Source organism: Odocoileus virginianus, unplaced genomic scaffold (assembly GCF_023699985.2).
Source record: "Odocoileus virginianus isolate 20LAN1187 ecotype Illinois unplaced genomic scaffold, Ovbor_1.2 Unplaced_Contig_10, whole genome shotgun sequence".
In the NCBI taxonomy this organism is placed as follows: Eukaryota; Metazoa; Chordata; class Mammalia; order Artiodactyla; family Cervidae; genus Odocoileus; species Odocoileus virginianus.
The window spans coordinates 2300007-2309838 of NW_027224327.1; the positions used below are offsets into that span (position 1 = coordinate 2300007).

General features: G+C 45.1%; 1 non-coding gene across 1 annotated transcript; it reads right to left on the reverse strand.

The window, feature by feature from the left end:
• Window positions 1-2631: 2631 nt before the first annotated feature.
• TRNAC-GCA (transfer RNA cysteine (anticodon GCA)) lies at window positions 2632-2704 on the reverse strand. The gene has a single exon. It is a non-coding gene; the product is annotated as a tRNA-Cys (tRNA).
• Window positions 2705-9832: the final 7128 nt, after the last annotated feature.

The window sequence follows — 9832 nt, forward strand, 5'->3', positions numbered from 1 at the left end:
TCAGGTGGCAGGCTATGGATAGTTTGCGAGTGCTCTTTATTTTTACAATTTTTTTTTTTTTGGCCATACCTTGTGCCATGCAGAATCTTAGTTCCCTAACCAGGGATGGAAACCATGTCCCTTGCAGTGGAAGTGTGAATTCTTAACCATTGGACCACCAGGGAAGTCCCTGTGAGTGCTTTTTATTTTAGAACATAGAATAATCAGTTCTGGCAAGTGGTGTCTTCTGGTGTCACTGCTTGTATGTGGAACCCAATTCAACAGAGATGAGTGGCTTCTTGTTTGGAACAGAATTAGTGCTGCCCTGAGGAAATCTTTTTCTTCTGATAGATGTGTTAGAGTTGTGGCTCTGATCACACAAATACAGCTTTTGGTGGTTATTACCATGATTAAGTCTCTCTCAGTTTTTCTTTTGCTTGTTGAAAAAATAAAGCCATGAATGCTTTGTGTATTACTCTTATAAGATGGCGGTGAGCAGAACTCAGTGAAGACCCTTATGCTCTGACCCATCTGTTATTTTCAAATTCCAGTCTTAACCAGGAAAGGTCTTTGGCTCTTTCTTGGAGACAGGACAGTGCAACCTGGCATGATGGTCTACCCTGCTACTTGTCATAGTCTTGTTTGATCATAGCTTAAGGACACAAGAGGCCTTTGTCACAAGCATCCTGCTGACTTGCAAATTAATGTGCCAAGGAAAGACACCTCAGGCATTAGAGGAATATCTGTTGCACTTTTTACTCATAAATGGTAAAGTAACATAAAATAACATGGGCCAGAAAACCTAAGAGCAGCTTCAGCAGGTTCTTTGGTTAAATTGCATAAACTTTTATCCAGCTTCCCAAGAAAGGGGAGATTCTGCAATACTTCATAGAAGGTAACAAAGCAAGTCCTCTTAAAGTGAAATACTCAGATCACTTTGGCTCTTGGTAACTCTCAGGAATTTTAAAAAGATCATTTTAAAAAATGGTGAAACTTTGTGGTTATCCAAAGGAATAAAAAAGAATTATTGTGCATGATCTCAACAGAGAATTAAAGAATAAGAGTGGATTCATTTAGAATCAGTAACATTCTGCAACACAAGAATAAAGAGTGTGGAGAAAGAGTTCCTCGTATGATCTTCACTTCCATATATTTGCCAAAAAAATACTGCCCCCAGAACTACAAGAGGTTTTCTCTACTCAGCTAAACAGTATGATCGAGGGCATGGTCCAAGCCAATGTCCCCGTGGTGATGTTGAGCTCTCTGTGCTTCATCAAAGCCTCAGACTTTTAAAAATTATCTGAAATTTCATTCATCTGTTCATTTCTTTGCCTGTAAGCAGTAATATAGTTGATAGTTTTGTAGGTGGAACATTTATTATTTACCTTGTGCACACAGATCACATATGCAGCATCTCAATGAACAGCCACATGAATGTGATGGGTGGCTTTGTCAGGAATGGCTCCAAAGAAGTTGTCTGATTTATCAGATCACTTCCTATTGGGTATCTCAGTCATGCTCAGCCAGAGTACGCACAACTTGAGGAGCACTTTAAAGATACAGAGGGTGATATCTTAGGCCACACATTTGATATAGTAATTAGTCTGGAGTTAGTTCAGACATCTAGTTTATCTCAGAGTCCACAAGAAGTGAATCCAACCTTCAGCTGCAGGTGAGAACCACTGAGCACTGCCAGAAGAAGAAAGAAGAGTGCCCAGTTTTCCTTTCCTTTAGAAAACAGTATTTTTTTTTTTTTAAGTAAAGCTTACTTTCACAACAGAAGTGACAACACTTGCCACCTTTAAGTACAAATATTTTTCAAACAAATTTCCCAAACTCTCATTTGGGAAATTTTACCCCTCTCTGCCTGACTCCCTCTTCAGTGTTGGTGGTTGGGATTAGGGTGCAGGACTGCTGCAGAGACCTGAGGACCCAAGGATGGAGCTCCAGACATGGCAGCTGCTCTATGTCCTTCCCTTTGATCTCCACTTTTCTCAACAGCTGACCTGTTTTGCAAAGGTCAGCAGGCTCCTGGCCAGCAGAGTTAAAATTTACACATGTCCAGGTAGTTGAAAGAGGGTTCATTTAGCAGGTTTTACTCTAAGATCGACAGCCCCTCTGATCTAGACAGGAAGCCTCCAGAGGCCTAGCCACACCCTCTGTGATTCCATTTAGGGTATTAAGCTCAAAACCTCATAACATTTGTTCATTTGCTAACCACTCTTTCCATCTGTAAAGAACCTGATAGGAAGATACAGCTAGACCAGGAGAAACATGAGTGTTTGTATACTCATGTTTCTGGCAAAATACAGTTGTTTTCACAAACCCATAGCAACAGCACCAAACTATTATGGGGTGGTAGTAGACTTCTCCAGGTGTAGGTAATGGGGTAGCATTGTCAGCTGTTGTTTTTGCTTAGTCACTAAGTTGTGTCCGATTCTTTTGCAACACCATAGACTGTAGCCCACCAGGCCACTCTGTCCATGGGATTTCCAGTAAGAATAACGGAGTGACACTGACAGTGAAAGTGAAGTGCTCAGTCGTGTCCGACTCTTTGTGACCCCATGGACTGTAGCCTACCAGGCTCCTCTGTCCATGGGATTCTCCAGGCAAGAATACTGGAGTGGGTTGCCATTCCCTTCTCCAGGGGATCTTCCTGACTCAGGGATCGAACCTGGGTCTCCTGCATTGCAGGCAGACGCTTTAACCTCTGAGCCACCAGGGAAGGGAGTGACAGGAGAGGACTATAAAACAATAAAAAACTTACTAGGAGTTGATTTGTTTTTTGTTGTCACCATTCTGAAGAATGTCAACATTTCTTCACCTCTAAAAGTCTTCTGTTGGTCTAAGTCCCAAACAACTGCTGTGGTTACTGCTAAGTTTTAATAATATAATATCAGCCTTAAATAAGCATATTTTTATGACTTATCCTTAAGTAAACACTGTATTCTATGTGAAAATTGATTCAGAGTATGTCCCAACACACACCATCTCAGCCATCCCTGTGTGTGTCAGTCGTAAGAGAGACCTCCAGACTCTCCTAAGGGGCAGCTTGCAACTCTAACCTATATGGTACTTCATGCCCTTGTGTTTTGACAACACATTTAAAATAATCAATGAAAGCACAAAGTCCAATACACAAAACTAAAGCTATTTCAGTACTGTTCAACATGGAGTTTACATATGTGTGGAAAATTTAAAACAGTGAAAGAGTAGAGATGATGAGGTATGATATCTCTCTTTAGTAAGTGCAAGATTTATTTCATATGTAATACTTTATTGAATGTAATGATATATATAAAATTGAATGCAAGAACATAGTGTTACTGGGTACAACAGGATTACTGGTTGTTCCCAAATCCAAACTTGCTCTACCTGCCACAAGATAAGTCAACACATTTGAGTCGAGGTGTTGGGATCAGGAAGGGACTTCATTCAGGAGCCAGCTGACCAGCTGACTGAGAACAGTTAGCTAGCACCTCAAAATAGCCAAAATAACCAGGGGCCTGGTGGCCAGGTTTTTTATAGGATCAAAGATGGGGACGGGTGAGGAAACAAAGTAAAAATAACTATTTAATCTTTGCAAATGTCCCCTAGAATGGAGGGGGAATGACTTAGTTTCACTTCTTTACAGTCATTCACTGGTGGGCTGCTCAGGTTACCTCCCTGAGGCAGGACATTATGTATGCCTACAGTAACAAGAAAGGGGCAGGGGAGAGTTAAAGTCACAGAAGCAGATCCAGCATAAATTCAAAATTAACTTTTCCCAGTTACATGATGACAATAATTTTGTTAAGCAGAGGATGGAAGCAAGGCACCACCTGTGTTTGCAGTGCTGCCCAATGTTGACAATAGTTCATCTGTAGAGCAGGCCTGCCCCACACCCTGGGTGGCCTCAGGGGACTCCTTTAAACTCTCAAACCAGTTCCCTCAACAACAAAATCAAACCGAGTCAGAAAAGCCCCATTTAGGAATTGAGATCTAATGTTGGTTCTAAAACTCCTGGTGCAATCACTACTTTGAGGCACATGTAACACAGATAGAAAGAGGAGACGTGCAACTCACAAAATGTTAAACAGCTGCAAAAGATACCAGCACAAAATAAATAAAAATTCAGAAAATGGTAGGTGTGGAGTAAATGGAGCCCACAATTCCTGCCCTCAAAGCCTGGAGAGACCACATGGCCCAGAGAGGGCTGGGGAAGCTTTCTGAACACCTCGGGCAGCTCCTGGAAGCTCTTCTGCTTAGTTGTCTTTAATTTACAACACTAGGCTCATTTTGCTACAGTTTAAAACTGGATTGATGCAGTCTGCTTTAGAGGCGAGGATTGGGGGTTGGGGGGAGGCACCTTTAGAACCCAGAGATGGTGCTGACATAGCGGGAGGACAGAATGCATGCCCATGGGCAGGCATGCACAGCCAGTTCCAAGGATGTAGGAGGCTTTTGGCTCTCCATGAGTGTGATGCATCCTTTAGACTATAAGAAATCCATGTCTCCCCAGACACCAGCACACATTCTTCCAAGCAACAGGAGCTGTGTCTATGCTTCCCCACTAGCCCCAGGCTTGTCAGCCCTTCTGGCTTCTCTCCCACAGCTGCTTCCCGTGGGGCCCACACAGCTCATGGGAGTCTGATATCCAGTGGTGACTGCTGCTGTCTCCTTGGCCTGTCCTGATGACCACTCTGTTGGTGACCCAGGTTCACCACCTACCTTGTGCTCAGGGGGCTCAGCAGAAAGTGGCTGGACAGCATTTGGCAGCCCAGATATGTTTCGGGTATAGGAGAATGAGTGCATGTGCTCAGACATGCCTTGAATCTCTTCACACCGGTAAGTTGGTTCAATTTTTCTCCTGTACCCCCAAAACTAGCTTGCTTCCTTTCCAACCAGGCCACATATGGCTGTCCTCCCTATAATTCCTCTGGTTTATTTATAAGATAGCTTTCTGCATTCTTACTTCTCCAGAGTGCCTGTTCCCCTGGGAGCAAATGGAAACCAGGCTGCCCCACATTTACGGCAGCTCAGTGTTCTCTGAAATGCAATTAAAATGTTAAGGAAGATGGAGAATCAATATTTTATAAACTACACAAAAAATTGTTTCTAATGGACTGGTGTGTGTTACAAAACTGGGAGAGCCCGAGGCTGTGTCTACAAAATGCCAAAGCAACTAGTTGCAAAGTGAGAAAATTTCCCTCTCCTTGTCAATCTCCAGGACCCAGTTCCCTCGCTAGCTCTCCTTCCCATAACTGATTAACTGGACAATTTGTTCAGACATTGGGGATGACAGGGCCACAGAACAGGGAGACCCAGATTCAAAGCAAGAGTGAAAGCCTGACAGAGACTTTGTCAGACTTCTCTTCACTCTCTCTGGGAGAAGAACCACAAACATCATTTTTCTGAGCTGTCCAAAACATGTTGTTCTAGAGGGAAATGATACATGCAGGTACCAGGCACACAAGTCACCATTCCAACTTTCTCTATATTGCAGACCTGGACCCAGAATCCTTCCCATACATCCCCAGGCAGCTGTGACTAACTAGAGGCAGGACCCACAGAGTTAAGGATTGTGTTTCGGGCTAAGTATCTCTCCAAGGTTATGTCACTATTCCTCCCAGCAGCTCAAAAAAGAACAAAGTGCCCTATTGCTTAAAAAAGGCCAAAAATGGGGCCCAGAGAGCTATTTAGTAGCTTGTCAATATCCACAGCTGGGAAGAAGCAGAGGGAGTTTGGAGTCAGCTGTCTGCAAAGCCCTAGACTCCTCCTGGCCCACATGCTACTCAGTTTTGGCATTATGTGAGGCTTGGCAGAGCCCCAGGCAACATGTCAGACATGAGGATGAAATGAGACAGAACAGTCTTTCCTTCAGAGCACTCACACCATGGGGATAACTTGGCCCCTACTCAGGAAGGAGGCACTGCCTCTGCTTCTGGAAGGAAGACAAAGATGTTGTCCACATGCATGCTAAGCCAGGAGGCTGGGAGCACAGTTCAATACCCAAGGTGGGGAGGAAGCTGACTTGCAGGATGATCTCAATGGGTGGGGCCTGGCCTGTGGTCACCAAGGTAGACATAAGTATGAAATCAGATCTTGGCAAATGAGGTTTTAGACCAGAAGATACAAAGCAGGCAGCCTGACAAATTTCAAAGCACAAATGCTGAGAAGTTCTTGCAAGTGAGACTAGAGGACAGGGAAGGGACAGGAACAGAGTAGAGACTTGTGTTGGGAGGAGAAAAGGCTCAGGGCTGTGGAGGGGCTGCCTGCATGTGAGGAGGCATTTCCAGCTCCAGTGTCCTGTGAGGATAGCAGGCTGGCTGTAAAGTGAGTGTTACAGGTGAGGGCACTCAGTCCAGGGAGGTCAGCGACCTGCACCAGTCACACATCGCAGAAATCTCAGAGCAGACTGGAAGCAGGCCTGTGGCCTCCTCCTGCCCTCACAGGATATGGCCTCCAGGTGGCAGACCCTGAGAACCACACTGTGTGTGAGATGAGAGACTGTGAAGACTGGCTTGATTATTCAGACAATGAGAAACCGATAAACATATTTTATAAGGGAAATTAAATGTGTGATCAAAATTACATCTTATAAAGGTTGGCCATAGCATTAAGGGGTACAGAGAGGCAGGCTGAGATGGGAAATTTGGGAGGTGATCCTCTATCCAGGTAGAATACAGTCTAGACTATGGAAGAGAGAAGAGAAGAGGTAGTTGGGGGTGGGGGGGCGCGGAATGTAGGGTCTTGTGAGAGGCCAACCCCTGACTGTGACTAGAAGGGGGTGGAGCTGAATGAAGAAGAGTCAAAGCAGACTTGAGTCCTGGTGCCTGGGGGAAGAAGCAGACCTGTGGGATGGGAGCAGAATAGGTGCTGGAGGGAAGATGCAGCTTTCTTCCATGTGCATACATTCCCACTAAAAAGGCACCAGAAGTGACACTATTTTCTTAAGAGCGCTTGGCAAGCATGCATGCTAAGTCACTCAGTCATGTCTGACTCTGCGAACCTGTGGACTGTAGCCCACCAGTCTCCTCTATCCATGGTATTTTCCAGGCAAGAATGCTGGAGTGGGTTGCCATTTCCTTCTCCAGGGGATCTTACCAATCCCCAGGGAAAGAACCCATGTCCCCTTTTGTTTCCTGCATTGGCAGCCAGATTCTTTACCACTAAACACTACCTCTGGGGCTTCCCTGGTGGCTCAGAGGTTAAAGCATCTGCCTGGAATGTGGGAGACCCCGGTTCGATCCCTGAGTTGGGAAGATCCCCTGGAGAAGGAAATGGCAACCCACTCCAGTACTCTTGCCTGGAGAATCCCATGGAGGGAGGAGCCTGGTAGGCTACAGTCCATGGGGTCGCAAAGAGTCAGACATGACTGAGCGACTTCACTTTCTTTTCTTCTTTAAACACTACTTCACTTCAGTTCAGTCCCTCAGTCATGTCCAACTCTTTGTGACCCCATGGACTGCAGCATGCCAGGCTTCCCAGTCCATCACCAACTCCCGGAGCACCATCTCATCCTCTGTTGGCCCGTTCTACTTTCAGATTCAATCTTTCCCAGCATCAGGGGCTTTTCAAATGAGTCAGTTCTTCACATCAGGTGGCGCCAAAGTATTGGAGTTTCAGCTTCAATAAATATTCAGGACTGATTTCCTTTAGGATTTACTGGTTGGATCTCCTTGCTGTCCAAGAGACTCTCAGGAGTCTTCTCCAATACCATGATTCAAAAGCATCAATTCTGTGGTGCTCAGCTTTCTTTATAGTCCAACTCTCTCCTTTATAGGAGAAAGGAGCAGTGACCCCAGAAGAGACTGACCCTGACTTACTCATGAGTGTCCAGGAGTCTCCAGCACAGGGGTGGGTTGACGGTGGCATGGTTCAGGCTTAGGAGCACTGAGTGTGGCAATGTGTGCATGGGATGTTTTGAAGGAGGTCTCTTTCATTATCTTTATTACCTCCACCATAGTTTGGCCTAAGGTCAAACAACAGGGAGGGAACACAATCTCAGCTATCAACAGAAAATTGATTAAAGATTTACTGAGCATGGCCCTGCCCATCAGAACAAGACTCAGTTTCCCCCTCAGTCAGTCTCTCCCATCAGGAAGCTTCCATAAGCCTCTTATCCTTATCCATCAGAGGGCAGACAGAATGAAAACCACAATCACAGAAAACTAACCAAACTGACCACATAGACCACACACAGCCTTGTCTAACTCAATGAAACTATGATCCATGCCCTGTAAGGCCACCCAAGATAGACAGGTCATGGTGGAGAGTTCTGACAAAACGTGGTCTGCTGGAGAAGGGAATGGCAAACCACTTCAGTATTCTTTTCTTGAGAACCCTATGAAAAGCATGAAATGGCAAAAAGTGCCATCTGGGAAGCCCAAATTATTTTGAGCAAACAAAGTCAAGAATGCAACCATATTTCCCTAGGAGCACTGAGTTTCAGAAAGATCAGAACACTCAGGCCCTGGGCAGTAATGCAACAGGTGAAATGCTAGGTTGGGCTCCTGCTCTGAGGGCCTCACCCTTGTTTGTCTGCACTGGCTGGAGGCAGGCACACTCATATGTAGTCCTAGCCCTCCCTGCCTCCTTGTGCCTGCCCTCACTCTATCCTGAGACTTCAGAGTTCAGCTGAATGGGGAAGCTAAGCTGGAGACCGACCAGCTACACCCAGGCTCTGCCAGAGCTCAGGTGTAGTTACTCTGCTTCTGGGTATCCTCTCTATAAAAGCAGGGAGTCATATATGTTAATTCCAACCTCCTAATTTACCCCTTTAGTATCATGTACATGCTACTGTATATAAAATAATCAACAAGGACCTACTGTATAGCATAGGGGACTCAATATTCTATAATAACCTAACTGGGAAAAAAATATCTGAAAAAGAATAGTCATATGTATATGTATAAATGAATCACTTTGCTGTACTTCTGAAACTAACACAACATTGGAAATCTATACTCCAATATGAAAGAAAAAAATAAAAAGAGATAACACTACAAGAGAAAAAAGAATACAAGATTAAAAAATAAAAGCAGGGAATCTGATTATATTGTATCTGCAGTCCTTCTCATGAATTTTGAATATTTCCAAATACTTTCTCAGGGGCCAGATTCACAAACAGCAGAACATTATAATAGTCACCTTAAGACTTGGTGAGAAGATGAGCAAATATCTGGGAAAGACAGCTGGGGGCTGGCTGCCTCTCTGCAGAGGATAAGCCATGGGCCTGGGGTTCAACCCCTAATTGGGGAAATAGGATCCCACAAGACTCGGGGTGTAGCTAAATACATAAATACACAGAAGATGTCAGAGAATGTTATTTTGATTTGGATCTTTTGGTTTCTTGTGGAGACTTGCCTCCATCCTCCTCAGCCAGGAGCAAGACTGGTCAATTAATACTTGCCATCTTCCTCCACTCTCACCCTGACCTAAGAGGCTCAAAGGCAATCAGAAAGGCTAGGAGACAGGCACTAGTTGGTTCTGGAAGTCTTGTGGCCTCCCCTCTGCCTTCCATGTGGAGCCCCAAGAAGTCCAGGCGACCAGTGGGTCCTCACGCAGGACCCAGATGTGGGGCTTCCCCACCCGTACCTGCCTGTCCACACTGTCTCTTGAGGGGCTGCCCAGCACCTGTGTTCTCTCTTGCAGCGCTGTTCTGAGTGACTGCTCTCCTTCTTTCCCACTGAGGTCTGAGCACTGGACTTATAACAGCCACACTCCCACTTGTGTTCAATTCTGACTTGGGTGTGCATTCAAAACTTAGGCTTATTTAAGAAAAAGAACACATAGCTGAGCCCAGAGATTTGTATTTCCAAGCCTAAGCCATGTGCTGGAAGGGTGGAACCCCTCTAGGGCCTCAGACTTC